Source organism: Panthera pardus, unplaced genomic scaffold (assembly GCF_024362965.1).
Source record: "Panthera pardus isolate Hobbes unplaced genomic scaffold, ASM2436296v1 HiC_scaffold_11, whole genome shotgun sequence".
Classification (NCBI taxonomy): Eukaryota; Metazoa; Chordata; class Mammalia; order Carnivora; family Felidae; genus Panthera; species Panthera pardus.
Window position 1 is genome coordinate 62,228,527 of NW_026526666.1, and position 23,738 is coordinate 62,252,264.

Genomic DNA, 23,738 nt, shown 5'->3' on the forward strand with positions numbered 1-23,738 from the left:
CACCCTCATTCCGTTTTTAGGGGGGTATCCTAATTTACCCACCTGTTTGCCTCCAGTTGAGGGTGTTGCTGATGTTTTGCCACTGTGAGATAGGTCTCAAAGAATGTCTTTGGCTGGAGATATTTGCCCCGGCCCCTCCACTTACTGGTTGTTTAGCCTTTGACCTTGAACCAGTTTCTCATTGTCTCTCTGCCTCCGTTTCCTCAAATGCAAAAGGGAAACAATAACTCCCGCTGCCTAGGGTTGCTGTAAGGATCTACTGAGACAGACGCTCCAAGGTACTTGGAACAATTGGCAAATGAGTCTTCTGATTTGCTTGAGGTAACAAAATTAGGGCTGAATTGATATAATTCCAGATCAAAGGAAAGAAGCTTTATAGTTTAGGAATCATTTACTAAGGGGCGCCTGGCTGGCTCCATGGGTGGAGTGTGGGGCTCTTGATCTCAGGGTTGTGGGTTCAAGCTCCATGTTGGGTGTAGAGATTGCTTAAAAATAAAACCTTAAAGGGGCGCCTGGGTGGCGCAGTCGGTTAAGCGTCCGACTTCAGCCAGGTCACGATCTCACGGTCTGTGAGTTCGAGCCCCGCGTCAGGCTCTGGGCTGATGGCTCGGAGCCTGGAGCCTGTTTCCGATTCTGTGTCTCCCTCTCTCTCTGCCCCTCCCCTGTTCATGCTCTGTCTCTCTCTGTCCCAAAAATAAATAAAAAACGTTGAAAAAAAAAATTTTTTAAAACCTTAAAAAAAAAAAAAACAGAAAAAGAACGGTTTACAGAAAACTCACCCTGTGCCACGCAGTCACTCATCGAGGTAGGCATTATTATCGACCCTGTTTTACAGACAAGGAAACAGATTAACGTGCCAGCATCACTTAGCAAGCAGATAACAAAGCTGAGATCCAAATTCCAGTGATCTGATAACAGAACTCAGACTCTAGTGCCCTTAGCTATCGCCAAGATGATGAAACCAAACTGTGAGATTTCCATTATGTTTTGTCAAATACAGCAAAAATCTAGAGCCCCTCTCTCGTTACCTTGACACATCTCCAAGAATCTTCAAATTCCAGATGAGGAAACATTGTCATAAATAAATCCCTCTCAAGATACTAATCACTTTCTGTTTGTGTTTAGTTTCAGCACTTAAATCTAGATAGTTAAAAAAAAAAAAAAAGCTACCTCGTTTTTTAAAACACTTGGTTCTCTATGTATCCTTTCCCTCTCTATCATTGAATACATTTAAACTGCTCTGTCCAAGGGGCGCCTGGGTGGCTCAGTCGGTGAAGCATCCGACTTCGGCTCAGGTCATGATCTTCCGGTTCGTGCTGTGCTGACAGCTCAGAGCCTGGAGCCTGCTTCGGATTCTGTGTCTCCCTCTCTCTTTGCCCCTCCTCCCCTCTCAAAAATAAATAAACATAAAAAAAATTTTTTATACTAAATAAAAGACACTTTCCCCAAAATGGGAACACCAGTCCTAAAGAAGACAGGCATAAGGGGGAAAAGCGTGGATGCCATGGATAGGTGTGTGTTTGAATCTTCTACCCACCACTGACTCTCAGGCGGCTTCATACACGTTGCTTAATCTCATCCTAAGCCTCATAAGTCAAATGGTAATAATACCATCCCCACAGGGGACTGGTATTATCATCAAGGATTAACAATAAAATAAAAGGCATCAAACTCGTAATAGACCCTAACTAAATGGAGGCAGGCATTGTTGGCATTACTAACTTAAGGCTTTTTATTTTTCCTTTTTTCCCCAAGTTACTCTCTTACTTTCCAGCTTGCACAGGAAAGAGCTTAATTACTAATTAGGACTTAAATCGTTTAGCTTGATCGCAGTTCAACGGGTTTTCCCTTTACGGTATTTTCTTTTTAGTCAGGTATTCCAGAGACAGCACACCTTAGTGCAAATATTAATGGTGGAATTTATCAGCTCGTCACAAAATATGGGAGGAGGAGGAGGAGGAAGAGGAGGACAATGATAATAAAAATACTTAGGGCTTCACATTAGCGTCATATTAATAGCTACCATTTATTACTCACTCTCTACATGCCAGGCCCAGTGCAAGAAGCTTGATTGTTTTTTCGGACTTAATACTCACAGGCGTGCAAGTTACGAATCACAATGACCATTTTAAAGATGAGAACACTGAGTCACAATGATGTTGTGCCCTGGGCTGTACGGACAGAAGAGGCTGAGTTCACTTTCAAACCCAGGTCTGTGGGACTCCAAAGCTCACGTTCTCTCTTTGACATCGGACTGCTTCCCAGTGAACTGGAATCAGCATCTCAAAAGCAATCACGGCCAGGTGACAGACACCCGGGGGATGTCCTGGGTATGCGTGGATCTCGCCAGAATCTGCTCTGTTGATGATCATTCTTTGCTGGGTGCCTGCACTGGAAACCATGACTTAATTTGAGATTCTTAACCCCAAGGCCAACATTTCAGGAAGGGCTCCCCTACCTTCAGTTATAAGCCCACCTCTGCTACTTATTGACCTTGACCTCCTTAACTTTCTAATCCATAAAGTGAGAATAATAATAGAATCTAACTCAAAGGGTTAGAATTAGGAAAACTAAATGAGCTAATACATGTGCAAATTCCTAGTACGGTACCCGGGAACTTATTAGTTCTTAGCAAATATTTCCGAGTATTATAAAATTAACACATTATTACTAAATGAGAGACTAACCTACTTCCAGTCTAGATGTCCTTGCCCCGTCCTCTTTCCTTCCCTGCATGGCTCCCTCATCCTATCCCCCACGGTACAAAAGCTGTTTGGAGATTATTTCTGCCTGGGGATAGGAATTTGGGAAGAAAACAAAATTAAACCAATCAGGCTATAAAAATTCCTCTTTGCCAAGATGGCTTTGTGCCAGGCCTGCTGGCAGTCAGAATGTATGAACCAAGGGGAGATGAAGGGTACAATTCCCTTCAGAAAACGCCACCGCCAGGATCAATCTGTGGCATGAAGTCAGAGTGTGCCTCCTCTGTGACAGGCCAAGCTGGACTGGACAAGCAGGCTTCGTTGCCCCCAGAGGCCCCTGCAGACCCCAATCCCCAAGTGTCACCCAGCCCGACTTTCCCAGCAAGAGAGCGAGGGCAGAGCCAGGGCCACCAGGGGGGGGTCCCCTCTCACGGGGAGGGGCAGGCCTGGCCAGGACGTGACACATCTATCCCCGAGCAGAGGATGCTTCCTCCGGGTACCCAGTGGCGACATAACAAGCATAGGTCGTGAGAGTAGACATGACCAGAGACCTGGTCAAGGTGGGGAAAGAGGGCGCAGTCTTCCGGGGAGCAAGAAAGGAAGGGAAAGCCCTGAGGGAGTAAGGTGGATAGAAGAGTGGGCTGAAAGCCGTATGCAGCTGGGAGCAGTGAGCTAGGGCGGAGGGTTGTGCCGGCCGAGGCGATGGCATGGAGACTCATCACTTCGCACCCTCTGGCTCTGCTGGGGAATCTGGTTTTGACCCTGAAGTAAATGGAACGTTTTAAGCAAGGGAGACACATGACCAGAGTTGCGTTTTTAAACAATTCACTGAACGGATATTCTTGAGGACCTACAAAGATCATGCAAAACGCTAAGAAGAACACTATGGAAACAGAATAACCCTCGCTGAGCACTCACTCAGTGTAGCAGGGCAATGAGACTAGTTGCCAGATGATCACAATGTCATGTGGAAAGGTAATGTTTCATTAGGAAAGTTTTTTTTTTGTTGTTTTTTTTTTTTTTTTTTTAAGAAAAAACGGCGGGGTGCCTGGGTGGTTCAGTCAGTTAAGCAGTCGGACTTCGGCTCAGGTCATGATCGCACGGCTCATGAGTTCGAGCCCCGCGTCAGGCTCTGTGCTGACAGCTCGGAGCCCGGAGCCTGCTTTGGATTCTGTGTCTCCCTGTCTCTCTGCTCCTCCCCCACTCCTGCTCTCAATCTCTCTCTCTCTCTCCCTCTCTCTGTCTCTGTCTCTCAAAAATAAACATTAAAACATTTTTTTTTTAATAATAAAAAAAAGTTGTGAGACTTCGGGCAAAGTGCTCAACCTCTCTGTTCACCAGTATTCCTTTTATTCAAAGCAGACGTTAAAGGAGACATGGGATCTGGACCTACGGAGCGTGTATGGGGGAAGGAGGCCTAGAGGTGGAGGACAGGACGGGAAAGAACATCGATAGAGACCCAGAGGCCTTGAACGCGGAAGAGCAAAGCAGCCCCATTTGGCTGGGACCAAGTGTGTCAGAAAAACCGTGGCGTAGAAAAGGCTATTAATGCTTTTTGGATTTTTACTAGGTGCTGGAGCCCCGCACATGCGAACACGTTTATTCACAACCACCCCGCAAGGGAGGTGGGATGTCCCTCATTTTCCACTCCACGCGGTTGAAATTCTAAGATGTCAAGCAGCTTGATGAAGCTCCTGAGGGGTAGAGTGGATTGGAACCCACATCCTCTTACCCCAGAGCTCACACCCGCTCCACATGACCACGCTCATGCCTCCCCACCCAAAAACCCCCTGCAGCCACCAGGACAGGACAGCATCTTTTCCTGTGGTGGCCCCCCACCCTCCCCGAGCACATTGGGCTGCCGTCACCTAGGACATCCCAGAGCCTGAGCCGCACCTGGGAAGGCAGTTCAGAAAAGAGTACTCCAAAAATTGCTTTGAGCGAAACGATGATGTCAGACAGTGCCTCCCTCCCAAAGGAGGTTCTTTGAGGAGTTCTGCAGTCATTTGGAAGTGTAAGATCACTGGAGGTTTTTAAAGCCTCAGTCACATTACTTTATATTCACACCTCTATGTTACCTTGGAGTAGTAACAAATTAAGCTGGAATCAGCTATTCACACTGAATGATTTTATAACACTTTCTCTGCTCCCACAGCCTGGCTATTTTAAATGCAAGCGACTTGCCTAAGGAAGCAGATAGGGTGGAAACGGCATTAAAAGAAGGTTCATAAATCACTCCAAGATCCTGGACCCTTTACTTCCAGAATTCCTTCTTCGTTGATTCTCCTAGCTCTCAGCTACATAAAAAGAAGGAAGTATGGGCAAGAAAAAAAAAAAGTTACTTCTATCCACTACCCCCCCCCCCCCCAAAAACGTTAACAGTGTGTCTTTTGCATCGCACGGTAAATTCTGTCATAAAAACAAACGGGAAACAAACCGGCAGGTCTTTGAGAATGGGATCGACAGTTGAAAGGGAATTGACATTTGGGGAGTTTAAAAATAGATACTCCAATAGAAAGAGCATCTGCCCGCTAAAAATATGAAGCAACACAGTCCTGCCGCACTCTGAGAGCACTGACCAGGTTATTAGGCTATTAAATAATGCCCTATTTTTAGGGCTGGGAGGCCAAGAAAAACAAGCTGGCTTCAGTGGCTCAAATAAACACATAATGCAAGGACACTCAGAGTACGTCTCCAAAGTATCTAGAACTAAGGGCTTTTAATAAAGCAGAACAAAGTTTTCTGTGGCAAAGCAATGATTTGGCAAAGTTTTCCGTAGCTTTCATAGGCTGCTCAGGTTAATGGGAAGGGGGGGCGGGGTGATGGCCTTATCCTTTCTCATTTTGCTGGGATTGTTAGCATGAAAGGGACCTTAGAGACCACCTAAGACTGGATATTTGATGTGGATTGGCTGCCCCCAGTCTGAACCCTCTGATTCCTACGGTGGGGAACCCCCGTCTGAGGAGGGTTGGCGATCAACAGAACTTGCCTCCCTCTCTAGGAAGCTGTCTTCTAGTGGCCCCAGAGCGACTGGAGCTGGGGCTCTAACATATGACCAAACTCAGGGTGTCAGATTCACCTGCTCAGGCTTTGGAGTCAAAAGGTAATGACTCAAAGAAGGAGGGAGGGCGAAGAATTCTTTCCAAGGGTAACAGCAAAGGCAGCGACATCTAGTTCCCAAGGGCAGTGTGGCCAATGGTGCCAATGGTCCAGGGCCTACTGCTGAGAGGAGTGGCATGATACTAAGCACTTAGTGGCACATGGGCTGCAGTGGCTTTATGGAGCCTGGTCCCTCACTGAGATTCTGGTCCTGGTTTGGCCTGTATAATCTTCCTTGTTCTTGCCAGTTCTCAGGGTCTGGTTCTTCAGGCTTCCTGGTAATCCTGTGAGCGGTAAGCCTGTGAGGGGGCCAATGTCCTTTCAATCAGTTCCTTTTCTGTTTAAATTGCCCAGAGGCAATATTTGTTCTTTACAACTAAGAACCCTGAGTGCCTGAACAACCCAACCCTGTTTTCTACAGAAGCAATTAAGAACGAGAGGACAGGAGTGCCTGGGTGGCTTTGTCAGTTAAGGGTCCGACTTCAGCCTAGGCCATGATCCCGCAGTTCGCGAGTTTGAGCCCCGTGTTGGGTTCTGTGCTGACAGCTCAGAGCCTGGAGCCTGCTTCAGATTCTGTGTGTGTGTCTCTCTCTCTGCCCTTCCCCCACTTGCTCGCGCGTGCACGCACGCTCTCTCAAAAATAAACATTGGGAAAAAAAGTGTTTAAAAAAAAAAAGAGAATGAGAGGGAAAAACACACAACTAGTTCGCATCAAATCCAGGCCTCAAAAGCAGGCCCCTGACACAGTTTAGGGTGCTTTCTCCCACATGGGTGCAGGCTTACAGAGGCACAGAAGATGTGTTCTGTCCCTGACTTGTGCTCCATCTCGGATGCCTCCCCCACACCCACCACCAGAGCGGGACAGGTCCGTACTTTCCTCCCCGGGGGTCACCACTGTCATGGCCTACCCACCAAATTGTTTATATATTTCCTGAGTCATTCCAAATGTCATAACCTACCTACCCTCAGTCACTTTCCCTCTGGGCCCTTCCAGGTTACAAAGTCTCTTTAGAAGCTTCCTTTCTTCCGAAAAGGATTCAGTGAGTACCTCCACATGCCTGACTCTACGCAAAGCACTAAGGATCCTACGGGGAGGAAATCAGAAATGGACTCAGATACCATGAACATCACAGGGCAGGAGGGAGACCGATGTTAATCAAATAATCGCACAGGCATGTAACTACAAACATAATAACTAAGAAAAGGATAGGCTGTTAGAACAGCATTTCACCGAGGGGCCTTTTCTAGTCTAGAATTCAAGGAAGACTCCCCGAGGAAGTAACATTTGAGCTGAGATCTAAAAGTCGGTTAAGTTCATCTGGTGGGAAGAGGGGAGGGAAAATTCTAGGCAAAGGATTGGCCTTCACAGGTCCCGAAAGAGAAGCCCAGGACTAGAAACTTAAAGAAGGCCAATGTGCCTGGCAAGGGGAAAAATGAGAAGGGCTGGGCTGAACTGTAGGGGTGGAGTGAGGTCACTTAGGGCCTACAAACCTTGTTAAGGAGTCTGCTCAGGGCAGCAAGCAGGCATGGGATGATTTTAAGCAGAGGAGAGACACATGGCCATACTGTCCTTTGAAAAGATGGCCGCCGCTGCCCTGTGGAAAATGAATTGGAGAAGAGACTAGAGGGAGTATTTGCAAGCAAATTAGCAGGTGGTGGCCAGAGTTCAAGGGCGAGGTGATGGTAGCTTAGAGTCAGGAGATAGGATCAGACTGGAGAGAGATGTAAAATCAACAGGACTCGGCGTTTGAGGAGATGGGAGAGAAGGTGTTAAGAAGGACGCCACATTGCTGGAGAGTCAGTGAAGTTATTCACCAAAAGAGGCAGTGTAGAAGGGTTGGTTTTGAGAGAGACACCATGAGGTTGGTTTTAAGTAAATGGACTTCGAGGTGCCTTTGAGACTTTTGAATGGAAAGGGCAAAAGACGAGGCTCTGAATGTCAGGAGAGAAGATTGGAGGAAAGGTGTACTTTGAGTGTGGCCTTGCGACCTAAGTTAGCTCCTCTTCGGCCAAGACGAGTTCTCAGAGAGCCCAGGCCTCTTAAATCAACCTTTGCCTGAATTCCTTGCAAAACGGAGCACATTTTTGGCAGGAACAGGCCAGAAATCACCCCCAACATAGCACAACTGCTTCAAAGCCAGGCCGCCCGTGGCCTCTGGAGACGAGCTTCAAGCGCCCAATCTCCTCCCTCTGCTTCACTCGTTCCCTGCAGAGTCCCGGTCTGGGCGATTTCGTCGCTTGTTTCGAGAAAAAGAAACCACCACGAAATTTCTCATCCACTTTCACCTCCTCTCCTGGGTGGTCCTATCTGGAGGGAATCTGCTGCGTCGCATTTCTCTTCACTGGGAATACCAAACCCACCGACATGAATCGGGAAACTTCGCTCTCTTTGCCACCCACCCCCCACCCTCCACCACACTCCCCTCCTTCCTGCGCTTGCTCTGCGTCCCAAGCAGCTGATGCTGTGGGCCACAAACCTGGGCTCCGTTGTTCTCTGAGTTCCAGTTGGGTCTGGCGCTGGCGGGAGATGGAGAGCTAGACCCATCCCTCCACGTGCCAGTAATGGCTGCACCCCTCCAGGACCTCAGCCCCCAACCTCGGGGAGTCCCTCCTTCATGACTCCAGCTCCCGAGAGGCCTAAGTGGTGGCGGAGACTGCCCACCGCAGCTAGTCCCGGTCGCCCCCGCAGTCCTGGCAGTTCCCCTTCCTGCCCTTGCCTCTATGAAATCATCCCTTTGTCCAATTCACTTCCAAGTTCCATCCAGGTGTATTTCTGCTTCCTGCCATAGGACCCTGACTGACACACCTGCCCTTGTCCCTTTTCATTAGGGGAGCAGGGGCTAGACGGTTGAAAAATCAAATGACAACAGGGGTCACACAACCATAAAGTCACAGGAGAAGTGACTGTCAGGCAGGGACTCAACTCGAATTTTTACACATTCCTGACTTTTGAAAGCAAACTCCCCCAACCTGCCTCAGAAACACTTCCTGGTGGGCGCGGCTCGTGTTTCTCACCAACGTGGCTAAATTTCCGACCAAAAGACATTTCCGAAGGTCGGTTGACTTAGATGTTTTTTTTTTTCCCCCTGCAACACCGAGCAACACTGATTAACAAGGAAAGGTCTGTTAATTTTCAGTGAGTTGGCTTCTATAAACAGGCAGTATGTAAAATTCTGAAGTAAGTAAAAAACCTGTGTCCTCCCTTCATGCTGCTCCGGGGCTTTGAAAGGAGAGGAGGAAAGGAAGGAGAAAAGGTAGCTAGTGATACTCAGCTGTTAGTGACCTGTGACAGCTCTTCAGAGTCCTGGAATAATTCCAAAGCAGTGTATCTGATTTTCCTATACAGCAGGCTCTCACTCCTGTATCCCCCCAGGTCTGTCTGTCTGTCTGTCTGTCTCTTTCTCGTACCCCCGGAGAAAAAAATGGAGAAACCATCAAAAGAGAGTATTTGTTGAGTAATAGTGGGTCAGTATGGTCCTTTGGTGGCCACGCTGGTGGTGGTGGCTCAGAAGAGAGATGTCACTTCGTCTTTCTTAAGGTCTTCTTTTCGCTGGAGTTGGAGTGTAGTCTATGCCTCCGACTTTTGCATAGCCCACATTCCACCTAATCTTTGTTCCTTTCCTCTGACTCTGCTATGGCACCTTATGGTAGCTGACAAGTAGGCATGTTAGGTGTGCCTTTATTATTTTTGACACAGGAGAGTTGTGGTAAACACACACACGCCATTACGGCTGATGGATTGCCTAATACTGTATCTGCATTGAGAACGGCAGTAAGCTTAGTCTTAGAGGAAGCAATGATTCACGCCTCCCCCAAATAATGAAAACAGCACCTAGGTAAGTGAGCAGGTGAAGGTGGAGTTAAAAAATGTACAAGCATCCCCAACTTCACCTTGAACAGCTCCCCAGTGCCTTGGCTTAGCATTTGAGATTTCCCATTGGCTGCCTCCTCCCTATGTCTCTAACCTTCCATATACGGATTCTCTATCCGAGTCCTGTACCCTTACCCAGGCCTACCTCTGTGCCTTTTCCTCAAACCCAATGAGAGAGATGATCCAGGAATTCATCACAGCCTTTACTTCTTCCCTCTTCCATCCACAAAATATCTAGCATGCACCTATGCTCCAGATGTGGGAGAAGGATGGGCTAACCCAGTCCCGAGCTGACCAGGAGCTGAGGGGTAAGGTTGCCTGACCTCATAACCCTTGCATGGCTTCGACTTCATCTGTAAGATAAAGAGTGGGGGAGGGGGGAGCGGCGCCTGGGTGGCTCAGTTGGTTGAGCATCCGACTCTTGATAACGGCTCAAGTCATGATCTCATGGTTCGTGCGTTCAAGCCCCGCATTGGACTCTCTGCTGTCACCACAGAGCCCGCTTCAGGTCCTCTGTCTGCCCCTCACTCTCTGTCCCTCCCCCACTCATCCCCTCGTCCACTCGTTCTCTCTCCCTCAAATAAATAAATAAAAACTCAAAAAACTTTTTTGAAATAAAATGAAGTTAGATGGGGTCAGAGACAGAGGCAGGGAACAGATGACATAAGGTAAGGAACTTGGATTTTCTTTTAATTGGCATAGTAAGCCTTCTAATAATTTTAAGTAAGAAATCTGACATGATCTGATTTAAGTATTTTACTTTTTCATTTTGAAATAATTATAGATCCACAAGAAGTTACACAAAAAATGTACAGACAGGTCTCGAGAACCCTATACCCCCCCTTCCCCAATGTTAGCATTTATGGAACCACAGTACGGTAACAGCACCATGAAATGGACATTGCTACAATCCACAGAGCTTACCCAGATTTCTCCAGTAGACATGTGCTCGTGTGTGTGTGTGTGTGTGTGTGTGTGTGCATGTGCGAGTATCTATAGGCAATTGTTCTAGGCAATTTTGTACCACGGAGCTTTGCACAACCACCTCCCCAATGAAGATTCAGAGCTGACCCACCGTGTGGCCCTCTTGTAGCCATGCCTACGCTCTCCCCACAAGCACTAACCCTGGCAATCACTAATCTGTTTTCCATCTCTATAATTACAACATTTCAAGAATATTACATAAGTGGAATCGTACAGTATGTAATCTTTTGAAATTGCTTCTTGCACAGGGTATAATTCCCTTGAGATCATCCAACTTGTTGCCCATGTCAAGAGTTCATTCCTCCTTACTATGGAGTAATGTTCTATGGTAGGTATGTACTACCCATTGGAGGACATCTGGGTTCTTTCCAGGTTTTAGCTATTATGAATGATACAACCATTTGTGTGCAGGCTTCCACATGAGCATAAGTTTTCATTTCTCTGGAATAAATGCCCAAGGGTGCAATTTCTGCATTGTATGGTATGTGAGTTTATTATTTGTGGATTTAGCTTCCATTTACCTAATGGCTAATGATATTGAACACCTTCTTCTGTCATTGCTTGTCCTTTGTGTTTCAATAGTGTCTCAACATGTTTTTTTGCCCATTTTCTGATTGGATTCTTTCTTGAACTTTACTGTTGAATTTTGAGTGATCTTTGTATATTCTAGAGAGAAGCCCTTTGCCAGATAGGTGATTTGTGAATATTTTCTCTGACCTGTGGCTTATATTTTCATCTTTAAAAAAATTTTTTTTAATATTTATTTTTTAGCAAGAGATAAAGAGAGAGACAGAGTGCAAGCAGGGGAGGGGCAGAGAGAGAGGGAGACACAGAATCCGAAGCAGGCTCCAGGCTCCAAGCTGTCAGCTCAGAGCCTGACGCAGGGCTCAAACCCATAAGCCGCGAGATCATGACCTGAGCCAAAGTTGTACCCTTAATCGAATGAGCCACCCAGGTGTGCCTTATCTTTTCGTCTTTTAAACAAAGTCTTCACAGCCCAAAAATATTTAATTTTGATGACATCCAGTTTATCATTTTTTCCTTTTTTTGGGATTGTGCCATTGGTGTCAAATCTAAGGAATCTTTACTTCATCCTAAATCTTGAAGATTTTCTATGTTCTACCTAAAAGCTTTGTGGTTTTAGGTTTACATTTAAATCTTGGTCCTAGTTTTAGCTAATTCTGTGAAGATTAAGTCACATTTTTATTTCTTACCTTATTTGATTCTATTTATTTTTTGCCTATGTATGCCCAGTTGTACTGGCACCATTTTTTGCAAAAGCTATCCTTTCTTCATTGAATTGCTTTTGCAACTTTGTAAAAAATCAGCTGGGCGTATGTCTAGGTCTAATTCTGGGTCCTCTATTCTATGCCATTGATCTGTGTGTCCGTCTGCCAGTGCCATACTGTCCTGATTTCTGCAGCTATATAGTAAACTTAACTTGGGAGTGATTCCTCCCAAGTTACTCCTCCTTTCTAGACCATTTTAGCTGTTCTAGGTCCTTTGCCTTGACAAATAAATTTTATTTTTAAATTTTTTTTTTTTTTTAGCGTTTATTTATTTTTGAGACAGAGAGAGACAAAGCATGAATGGGGGAGGGTCAGAGAGAGGGAGACACAGAATCTGAAACAGGCTCCAGGCTCTGAGCTGTCGGCACAGAGCCCGACGCGGGGCTCGAACTCACGGACCGCGAGATCGTGACCTGGGCCGAAGTCGGCCGCTTAACCGACTGAGCCACCCAGGCACCCCGACAAATAAATTTTAAAATAAGCTTCTCTAATCTATAAAAACTCTTGCTAGGCTTTTGACAGGAATTTCATTAAGCCTGTAGATCAACTGGAAGAGAACTAACATCTTCACCATGTTGAGTTTCAGTAAATGAATAATAAAGGAAACTTACCTTCTTTGATTTCTTTCATCTACATCATCACGTTTTGCATACAGATCCTGTACATGCTTTGTTAGATTTATATTTAGATATAAATAAGTATTTCATTTGCTGAGGGGCTGTTGTAAATAGTATTGTGGTTTTAATTTCAACTTCCACATCTTCCTTGTTAGTGTATAGAATTTTATGTGTGTTCATTTTGTAATCTGATGCCGTGCTGAACTTATTTGTTCTGAGATTTGTTTTGTTTCCTTTGGAGGTTTTGTGGGCTTTTTCCCCACTCCCCACTGATTCCTTGGGTTTGTCTACATGATAGACAATCATGTTGTCTGCAAATCAAGACAATTTTATTTCTTTCTTTCCAATCTGTATGTCTTTTCTTTCTTTTTCCTGCCTTATTGTGCTGGCGAGGATTTCTAGTACTATGCTGAAAGTGGTAAGAGTGAGCATTCTTACCTTTTTCCTAATCTCAGGGAGAAAGCATTTAGTTTTTCACCATTAAGTATAATGTTGCTTGTAGGATTCCTTTTGTAGGTGCTCTTTATCAGGTTGAGAAGTTTCCATTTCTATTTCTTGAAAGTTTTCATGAATGGGTATTGAATTTTTGTCAAATGCCTTTTCTGCATCTATTGATATGATCATGTGGATTTTCTTCTTTAGCCTGTTAATATGATGGGTTGCATTGATTGATCTTCAAATACAAACCAGCCTTGCATACCTGGAATAAACAACCTTTTTGGTTGTAGTATATAATTTTGTTGCACATTGAGGCACCTGGGTGGCTCAGTTGAGCATCAGACTCTTGATTTTCTCTCAGGTCATGATCCCAGGTTCATGAGATTGAGCCCCACATTGAGCTCCATGCTGGGTGTGGAGTCTGCCTAAGATTCTCTCTCTCCCTCTCCCTCTGCCCCTCCTCCCAACTCATGCTCTGTCTCTAAAATAAAAATAAAACTTAATTAAAAAAATCTTTTGCATATTGCCAGATTCACTATGCTAACATCTTGTTGGGTATTTTTACACCTAAGTTCCTGAGAGATATTGGTTGATTTCTACTTTTAAAAGATTGCTCTGGTTTCTTGGTGGAGAATGGATAGAAGGGCATGACTGGCAGTTAGTAAACTAGTTAAATGTTGTTATTTTCTCTCAACCTTGAGCTTCTCCCTCAACCTTAATCTGCATTTGCTTCTGAAATTATGTTTGCCTTCCCTGGGTCCAAGGAACACTACAATCTGATTGAATATAACCCTGGTGACCCTAACCCACCAGCTCCAATGAGTTTGCTCCAACTCCAGCAAGAAGAAAGAAACTTTCCATTCCGGCCATACAAGTCCTTATGTTCAACGTGCCATGTACCTTGTTTATGCCCTACCCTGCCCTCAAGATGTCATTCAAATCTTGGAACCACCTCAGGCTTTCCTAACCATTCCAGTCAGCTGGGAATTGTTCCTTCCTGTCAGCTCGTACAGCTCTTACTGTCCACACTACTCATTGTACTTAATTAATTCACTTATGCAGTCAGGAAACATTCATTGAGCACTTTCTATCTTCCAGGCACTTTGTAGATACTGGGACACAGCTGTGACCAAAAGGGATGCAATGGAATTTATAGTCTAGCATTAAATAAAGGTTCACACAAGCATATATGTGTACACATTATGCTTGTGTGTATATGTATATGTTGTGCATATGCACTGTAAAGAGAGAGAGCTACAAATCAAGATACGTGCTGTGAAGACAAAGTATGGGATGTTTGGAATAGACTACTTTCATTTCTGCACATATTCCGGTGTAGTCGAAGTTCCTTGAGAATAAAGACCATATTCAATAGTGCTTAGTCAAACTTAGAATCTAACCCATAATAGGTAAGCAGTGGATGTTTATTAATGATGATAGTGACCATGAAGAGAAACAGTATTGTTTGAGGAAGACTCTTAAGTACTAGGAGCTGAACAAAAGACACTTTGCATTCCTGAAAAAAGTAAGCGATCTATTGAAGCCTGGGTGGCTCAGTCAGTTAAGCATCTGACTTCGGCTCAGGTCATGATCTCGTGGTTTGTCAGTTCCAGCCCTGCGTCGGGCTCTGTCCTGACAGCTCAGAGCCTGGAGCCTGCTTCACATTCTGTGTCTCCCTCTCTCTCTGCCCCTCCCCTGCTTGTGCTCTGTCTCTCTGTCTCTGTCTCTCTTAAAAATAAACATTAAAAAAAAATTTTTTAAAGCAATCTATAGAATGCATTCTTTGTTGGTTTAAAGCACCAGGAAAAAAATAAATTAAAAAAAATAAATCACCAGGGCACTATCTCTGAGCGTTTTATCTCTGGCAGGGCTCTGAAAATTGTTTTGAAATGCCTACCTATTTACCTCAAATGTACATGCATCCAATCTCCAAATTATTGTTTTCTAGGACTGTGCATAATGGTGTACCGATAAATGTCCAACAGTGGACTCCTTCAAAACAAAAACAAAACAGAGTTGTAACATTTGCTGGGATCTGTGGTGCAAATACTCCCACCATGGCCAATTCAGAGCTACCAACATGCTGTCACTAAACACAGAGATGGGAAGAAATGCATAGTAGTACCTTTGTTAAACACCGTACAGACACAGCACATGGGACGTCAAAAAGCATAGTTAGTAGTAACATATTAGGAAGTGATGGGGCTTTTTTTCTTTGAGTATTGCCTTTTTCAATAAAATTTATTGAATTAGAAGTTCATATAATTCGGGGCGCCTGGGTGGCTCAGTCAGTTGAGCGTCCGACTTCGGCTCAGGTCATGATCTCACGGTCCCATCCGTGAGTTCAAGCCCCGCGTCAGGCTCTGTGCTGACCGCTCAGAGCCTGGAGCCTGTTTCGGATTCTGTGTCTCCCTCTCTCTCTGACCCTCCCCCGTTCATGCTCTGTCTCTCTCTGTCTCAAAAATAAATAAATGTTAAAAAAAAAAAATTAAAAAAAAAAAAAAGAAGTTCATATAATTCAACTTTAATGACTGTATGGATCAGCTGGCTCAAAACGTTCCTAAAAATTTAGAAATTGGCTCTCATGACACCTAGGAGCCAACTCCCGCACCCCACGGTGCAGCTTAATAGACCCATATATGTCCCAGATGGGATCCCACTATGCTGAGTCTTTAGACACAGGGGAGAAGGCAAAAGTTGAATTTTGCTACTGAGGCTGTTTCCCTCAACCCTCATCTCCAGCTCTGCAGAACAGCTAACAGGCATGCTGAAAGCTTCAGTGTGGCAACACTTCAAGATGGATGGTGGAAGAACCACTGACAGACCACCTGTCCCCTGTCTACTTCAACTAGGAAGTCTGGAAAAGTTAAGCATTCATTTTCCCAACTTCCAGTGAGGTTGAGTGGCCAGTGAGACATGACAGTGCTGGGGGGTGGATAGTGGTCTGGAAAAGCTTTTTGCTTTTCTAGTATAATGACTACATGAATGTTTTACCCTTCCTACCTATCTCAGATATGAATATGATGTCTGGAGCTGCAGCAGCCATTTTGGAACCATGAGGCAATATGCCTGAGGAAAAGGCCAAGAGAATTGAAGAGCCACTGGCTGTGGGTTCATTGGGCTCCCAGACTAAAACCAAATCTGCATATTCCATCAGACCTGGTGTTGTATAAGGGAGAAAGCACTTATTCCTTTAAGTGCTTGTGTTAAGTTTTCTGCTACTTATAGCCAAAACTATCGCCAGCCTGTATAGGAATTAAAGGCAACTGATATAACAGGGATAGTCTTGGGTGGTTTTCATCTTCTTTAAGTTTCACAACACTAGGAGAGATGACATTTATAAAAATGTATAATTTATCATGGCTAGTCACACTTTAAAGGAAGGGTGGGGTTTTTTGTTTTCGCTTGAAAGAGAGAGAATATGTGTGCGTGGGTGCATGTCAGCATGGTGGGGGAGAGAGGGGGAGAGAGAGTCTTAAGCAGGCTTCATGCTGGGCATGGGGCTCAATCCCATGACTGTGAGATGGTGACCTGAGCCGAAATCAAGAGCTGGATGCTTAACTGACTGAGCCACTGAGGTGCCCCAAGGAAGTGTGTCTTAAAGGATGATTTGAGAGAGCTGCAGCTATGTGGACCTTAAAAACTTAATTTCAGTGTAAGTTTGCAAAGGTTTGAACACTTATCCGTCTTCAGTAAATTAAAAGCACATCAGGGGCATCTGGGCGGCTCAGTCGGTTAAGCGTCTGACTTCAGCTCAGGTCATGATCTCGTGGTCTGTGAGTTCGAGCCCCGCGTCGGGCTCTGTGCTGACCGCTCAGAGCCTGGACCCTGCTTCAGATTCTGTGTCTCCCTCGCTCTCTGCCCTTCCCACACTTGCACTCTCTCTCTCTCTCTCAAAAAGAAATAAACATTAAAATTTTTTTTTAAAAAAAGCACATCACAGACATTTCCTTTGGATAAATTAGACACAAACTACCTATTGATAGACGTAGCATAGCATCCACGCCCACATTCTACCGAGCGAGTAAGGACATTTGTTTTGATTAACAAACGCCAGGAAAGATTTTTCCTTTTATCAAAGTTGGCCTGGGTTTCAAGGAGATAAAGAACAGGTTTAACTCCCTTGGGGCTGGGTGGTGGCAGCTACTGAGGAGGAAGAACTGCTTGCTATGGGGTGGCTGGTCCTCTCCTAGGCACACCAGAGGCCTCTGTTTCCCAGGGGTCTGGAATTCTCCCATTGAGAACCAAGAAGGAAACATGGGAGAGCACAGGGCTTCCGGGGCTCAATCAGCCAGTCACCCAGTGGTTAGAAGTCCCTGGGCTTTCCAAATGTATGGAAGGTGGAGGTCTCCCTGACATGAGTCAGGAGGACTGGGAAATTGCACAAAGTTCCAAGGGAGAAAAGCGAGGGTGGGGTGACAGCCGCCACACCAGGAGATACTTAAACATCGTTGGATGCATTCATTCCCACTGGAAGAGTGGAATTCCTGCCAGCCAGCCATTCTCCAGTCATTCAGAGGAGGGACGTGTACTGAGTGTCCACTGTCCATGATGTCCTGGGAATGTAGCAAAGGAGGTCCTGCTCCCATAGAGTCTTCAGTTTACTAGAGAAAACAGTTAAAAAGAAGGTATAATGAAATGGGGCGAGTGTTACAATACCTGAAGGCTATTATTTACAATTCATTCGCTTCCCTCTGTGTGGTGCCACAGAACGAAGAGAGCGTTGGACAAGAGCATCAGTGAGCCTTGCTTGGTTAAGCCATACATAGACATTCTTCGGTTGTCTGTCCTTGAGTAAATCTCTTTACCCTTTCCATGTTTCTTTTTACTTTAAAATGAGGTCAAGCTAGATGGTTCTGATTCTATTATTTCTATTAAAAATAGAGGTTGGGGGGGGGGCACCTGCGTGGCTCAATCATCCAACTCTGGTTAAACGTCCAACATGGTTAAACGTCCAACTCTTCATTTCGGCTCAGGTCACGATCTCACAGTTCGTGGGTTTGAGCCCCACATCGGGCTCTGTGCTGACAGCTCGGAGCCTGCTTGGGATTCTGTCTCCCTCTCTCCCTGCCCCTCCCCTGCTTGCTCTATATCTCTCTCAAAATAAATACAAATAAAAACTTTAAAAATAGCAGTGGTAACTCTTAAGAATATCTCCCACCTGCTTGTGATTGCCCCATTTGGTCAAGTACCATTTCATTGTTTATCGGCGTGTCCTAAAGTGTGTTCCAAGGAATACATTATTTCCTGAGCGTTTCCTGTTTCTACATGGATCTAACTTGGGTTTCCTGGGCCTGCCTTCCTAGTACTGAAAGCCAGATCTGAGGTTGATCAGCTTACTGCTGGCAATACCATCATTCTACAGCAAGGGCAGATCTTTTGAACTGGTTCTTCTACATAAGTATATTTTCAAAGCAGTATTAACCCAAAGTCTTAAGTTCCTTGGAGAACCAAGGATCAGCTTGTAGAAGTCCATAAATCTTTCAAAGCCATGTGAAAAATGGATACAAAAATCTGTGTACGTGTGTGTGTATGTGTGTGTTGGGGAAAAAGAGTTCAAGGGGTTCATCAGATCTTCAAAAGTGCCCATAATGCCAAAAGACTTAGGAACTTTAGGCTGGAGATTATGATATAATCTTGATATGGTCTCTCCATCTTCTGAATGTCTCTGTTTCTTACACCTTTTACCATTGTTACTATAGGGGTGTGCATCTTTCCTAGCAGACTATTCCTTCCTTAAGAGTGGAGATTGTATCTTATTGAAACAAGTTACACACACACACACACACACACACACACACACACACACACACACAGATATTTTGGAGTCAGACAGCAAAACCAACCATAATACCCCTTTCCCAGCTATGGAGATGGACAGCAGAGGGGCACATGACCCCCACTGGCCAATTGAGTTACTTTCTAAGATTTTGCTAAGTGGCACTGGCTGGGCGGGCAGGGGGCCGTGGGATCCTTTCCTCTCTGGCTGCACACAGACCTAAGCTGTGCATAGTCCTGTGTCCTTTCTCGCGAGGACATCAGTCTGTAAAAGGAATGAACAGACTTGGCAAACAGACGGAAGCAGAGGTACAAGAAAGAGAACTTGCTGGTTTCAATGCTCCAAGCTTCTCAGTTGCATGAACCAAAAGACGCCCCTCTTCACCGAAGCAAATTTGCATTCAAATCTGTCCCATGCAACCAGAGTCTTGAGCTGTTCCGTGAGTAGACCTAATAACGTCTACACCTCAGGTGTGGTGAAATTGAAATAGCATGTAATGAAGAAACTGCCAGTGAGCTTTCACCCGGCTTGTGACTGTCCCATCTCAACAGGTACCTTTTATTTGTTCTTCAGTGCGTGCCAAGGGACTCTAACTACACAGGCTGTAACTAGGTTTTCTCTGAGTTGAAAAAATGACTAAATAATTTGATAAAGGCTTGGTTAAACAAAACTCTTTCCCAAGGGACTTTCCAGAGTCTCCAGTCTTCTATGTTGCCTCTTGAATTCCCAGCTTGGGCAAAGTCACATGACCACAGGGCCCTACGTCAAGAAGCATCTGTGAACACGTTTTGGGAACCGCGGCCTCTGTGGCCAATTCAGGAGTTGTGCTGTCACAAACACTGCTTCGGGGACAACCTGACTGCCATCCAGTCCTTTTTCTACTGAAGCAGAAGTCCAGCAGCTTTTCATCCCCCGTTCTGATGATTACCAGCCATGAGCCTTGGAAAGTCACTTGCTTTCCCTGAGTCTTCGTTTCGGTCACCAGTAAGGTGATGATAATAGACTGCACGACATCCAAGAACCCATCCAATTACCCAGGCCTCTGCTTGTGGGATTATAAAAGGTTCTGAGAGGATTGAATGCAGGGGGCAGTGGACACTCTGGGCCTAGGAAGGTCAAGAACGGCCCAGGCGGTTGAGTGGGGAGAAGTGAGCTGAAACAGGGAAATGCAATGAGGGCTCACAGCCGTCCCTAGAACCAGCTCCATTTTGGGGTCGGGGGTGGGGGGGATCTTATGCCAACGTTCTGGCATAGCAATCTCTGGATTTTCTCACCTCTCTTAAATTGAAATTTCTAATAGTACTGGATTCCATGGGTTTGTATATTGTTTTATGGGGCCTCATAAAACAAAAGGTTAAAATGACACAATTTTCCCTTGTGGGTCCTCAAAGGCCAAGAAAACCCTTCAGCAAGAGGCAGAGAGCAAAGATCGTCACGATTCAGACTCCGAGTCCTGAAAAGCATTGGGTTCTTTCCGTTCTTATTTAGTTGAAATGTGATCAAGACAGCTGTGAACCAAACCCTCTTCTCTTCTGTGACCATCAACTAACCAGCAGGAACCCGTAGTGTTCCTAGGGATGCTGGTAAGTGTCAATGAGATGCCAAAGAGAAAACCTTTCGAAAACTGCAAAGCACTCCACGAATATATTATTTTTATTACTATTCCTAACGTTTAAAGTATTAATTCTGGCTTTCCCACAGACATGACTTCAGGCGAGTAATTCGTCAGCTCCACCCTTTATATAAAACAAACGCAGTGAGGGATGGGAGAGATTAACTCGAAAATGATGGGAGACGCCTTTGAAAATTGAGGGTCACTGCAATACTCACTAATTAATAGTAACCATGCAATTGTGAAGTTATAAATAGCTCCGCATCCTAGCAGAACCCAGAGTGCTCTGCTACTTTTTCACTTGTAGCCATTTTGATTCAGCCCATTAGCTCCACTGGCCTATAATTAGCACAACACCCTGGAAAATTAATCCAGCCTGGTGAGTCAACATTGGGGAAATGAAACAGACCTCTAAATCGTGTTGGAATCCAGCTGAAGTCTGAGAGCCGGGTCCTCCTGGTTTCAGAGGGAACTAAAAGCCTCAAATCTTGATTTTCTAGCTAAAGATAGAGGAGTCCTTCACTGTATTCTCGATAACTGAGTTTCAACGTTGCTGTTAAGGTAAATATATCCCTTATTGCAATTTTCAGTCAGTCGGAGAATTGCAGCCTGTTACATTATAGTCATACAATGTATGACTTTTAAAATGCAACTTTGGAGAAATGAAACCTGCTGATACAATGAAGACAAAGTGTCCAAATCTCTACCTTCTGGCAGAGACCCTGAGGTCAGCCTGAGCAGGAGGGTTCGGAGGGCCAGACTAGCAGAGGAAATCTTTTCCTGGAAACTGAGATTGCTGAAATCTGAGCCCAGGGAAAGAGGTACCCAATAGGCAGGGAGGGAAATCACATGTTACTGTAGACAGGAGGCAACAAGCAGATTAAAAGCAATATGGAAGGCTCGAATATGGTGCCGTGAAGGTCGTCAAGAAGACGTGACTGCCAGTTGACCCACGCTGAACTTGGGCCATCAGAGGCCTCTCACCCACCTTCCCTGTCCTTAGAACGGGCATTTCATTTGCCTTCACCATGCTAGAAGCTACCCCATCAGAGCCTTGAGATAACAATGTGGTACTGAGACCATCTGAACAGTATACATTACTAAACCCTGTTAATGCCTCTACATAGCCTTTTAAGATTTAGCAGGCAGGTGCAGAGATTCATTTGTCTTATGGCCACCCAAGACAAGCCTCATTTAAGTAAGTTTGCTTGCCTATTAAAACTGCCACCTACTAACATGGAGTGATGGAGTGGTCTGCCTCTTGCGTCGGTCTCTCCTGGCCCTCCGTGTACAGGGCTCAGTTTGTGAAACGAGATACGGAACCAGCTACCCAGGAGCAAGGAGATGAAAATGAAGAGCAGTGGGTAAAGACGGGCGTGTGTGCTTCTCCTAAAATGCTTTTTGCTTTCTTCAGCGGGCACATAGTGCCATGTGGAGGTGAGTGTGCCGAGTTAAAGGCCAGGCACTAGGTCATCAGAGAAATAAATGGGTGCTTTCATCTTTCTCTTTTTGTAAAGTCGTTTCACTTTTCAAATTAAATATCCCCAGTATCCTTTCCTTGTAAATGTTTATCAGCTTAAACTGTTTTGTTTCCAATGTACACGTGTGATATGATTGGGGAAGTCTGCACGCAAACTTTCCTAGTGAAATGTCAGCTCATGTAGGGCCAAAGTCATCATCTTCCCTTTTGGTTCAAACTCTGACTTCAGATTACCTAGCCTTCAAATCTAGAAGTTTTTCCTTTTCCTGGATCGTCAAATCCAATCGCCAAATCCTGAAGAATCTACTCTACTTCTGCATATGCTTCTTTTCATTCCCCCCCCCCACCTGCTTATTTAATCTCTTGTGTCCGACATATTAATACCATTTTAATCTCCAGAAAGCACATTCAACCACATCATTCCCTGACTCAAAACATTGAATGGCTGCCCACTGCCTAACAAATTAAAGAAAACTCCTCGGTTTGGCAGCCAACACCTTGGCCTTACCTCGTATGCCTCCTCTCCACTTGACAATCTAATAGCATATATTTATGCTGTGGATGGTTGGATTTGTAACTCACCTGCTACAAGGGAAAGGCCTTCCAAAGTGGAGGTAAGGGAAGGAATCTGCACGCCCAGGGGATAGCTCTGCCCATTAGTCACGGGGCGCCAGGGAAAATTCACTCAGGCTGCTGGTAAAAAAACCAAAATCTAATGTTGGACTACCATCAGGCCTGTCACATCATCTTCTTAAGTGAAGGAAAATACCACATTAACTTTTAAATGACTCCCCATTTGGCAACATACAGTCTTCAGTAAAGGGTGGGAGGAGCCTTGGACTTAAAAATTATGTTTTCCTCTTCCTTCTTCTAGTGTTCTCCATTTTTCATACTGATTTTTTTTTTTACATTAAATAATCAGAATCGCATCCCTCTAAAAGTAATTGCTTTCCTTAATCCCCATCACCTATTTGACCCATCCCCTCACCTAAGGAGTGTACTTGTCATGATGAACACCACGTAATGTATGGAAGTGTTGAATCACCACATTGCACACCTGAAACTAATAGAACACTATTTGTTAACTAATCAGGATTAAAATAAAAATTTAAAATAAAATAATAATAGTATCAAAAGGTTTGCGAGTCTTAGAATATATCTTGAGATAATTCTGGGGGGGAAGCTATCTATGTGAGTTTTACATGAAGGCATTTGATTGCAAAAACAGTATTTCCTCCTTTTTAACTCTGCTTTTATAAAATACAAAATTGGGTCTGCATTATTTTTGTATCATTTTAGTTCATAAGTTACTCCATTTTCATGGTAAAAAAAATAAAAAATAAAAGCAATCGCTCTCTTTCCCCCAGCAATATTATTACTGTGTTTTTAAACAAAATACAGTATTAGCAGATTGAATCCAGTAACATATATGAAGTATTGTGCACCATGACCAAGTGGGATTTATCCCAGAATGCAAGATTGGTTTTACATATGAAAAATCAATAAATGCAATACACAATATCAGTAGAATAAAAAACATAAACCACATTGATCTTTTTTTTTTTTTTAACGTTTATTTATTTTTGAGACAGAGAGAGACAGAGCATGAACAGGGGAGGGGCAGAGAGAGAGGGAGACACAGAATCTGAAACAGGATCCAGGCTCTGAGCTGTTGGCACAGAGCCCGACGCGGGGCTCGAACTCACGGACCACGAGATCGTGACCTGGGCCGAAGTCGGCCGCTTAACCGACTGAGCCACCCAGGCGCCCCCACATTGATCATTCTTAATAGGAATAGGAGAAAACTATCTCAAAATAATAAAAGCCATATACAAAAACCCCAAAGCAAACATCATTGTTAACGGAA

General features: G+C 44.7%; 2 long non-coding RNA genes across 2 annotated transcripts; both read right to left on the bottom strand.

Annotated features, from left to right (window-relative positions):
* Window positions 1–2,007: 2,007 nt before the first annotated feature.
* On the bottom strand, window positions 2,008–8,491 carry LOC128774937 (uncharacterized). The gene is made up of 3 exons (XR_008419489.1): window positions 8,279–8,491; window positions 2,688–2,790; window positions 2,008–2,386 (listed from the first exon to the last, which is right to left on the bottom strand). It is a non-coding gene; the product is annotated as an uncharacterized LOC128774937 (long non-coding RNA).
* A 1,922-nt stretch (window positions 8,492–10,413) lies between these two features.
* LOC128774938 (uncharacterized) lies at window positions 10,414–13,389 on the bottom strand. The gene is made up of 2 exons (XR_008419492.1): window positions 12,403–13,389; window positions 10,414–12,163 (listed from the first exon to the last, which is right to left on the bottom strand). It is a non-coding gene; the product is annotated as an uncharacterized LOC128774938 (long non-coding RNA).
* Between the last annotated feature and the right edge of the window lie 10,349 nt (window positions 13,390–23,738).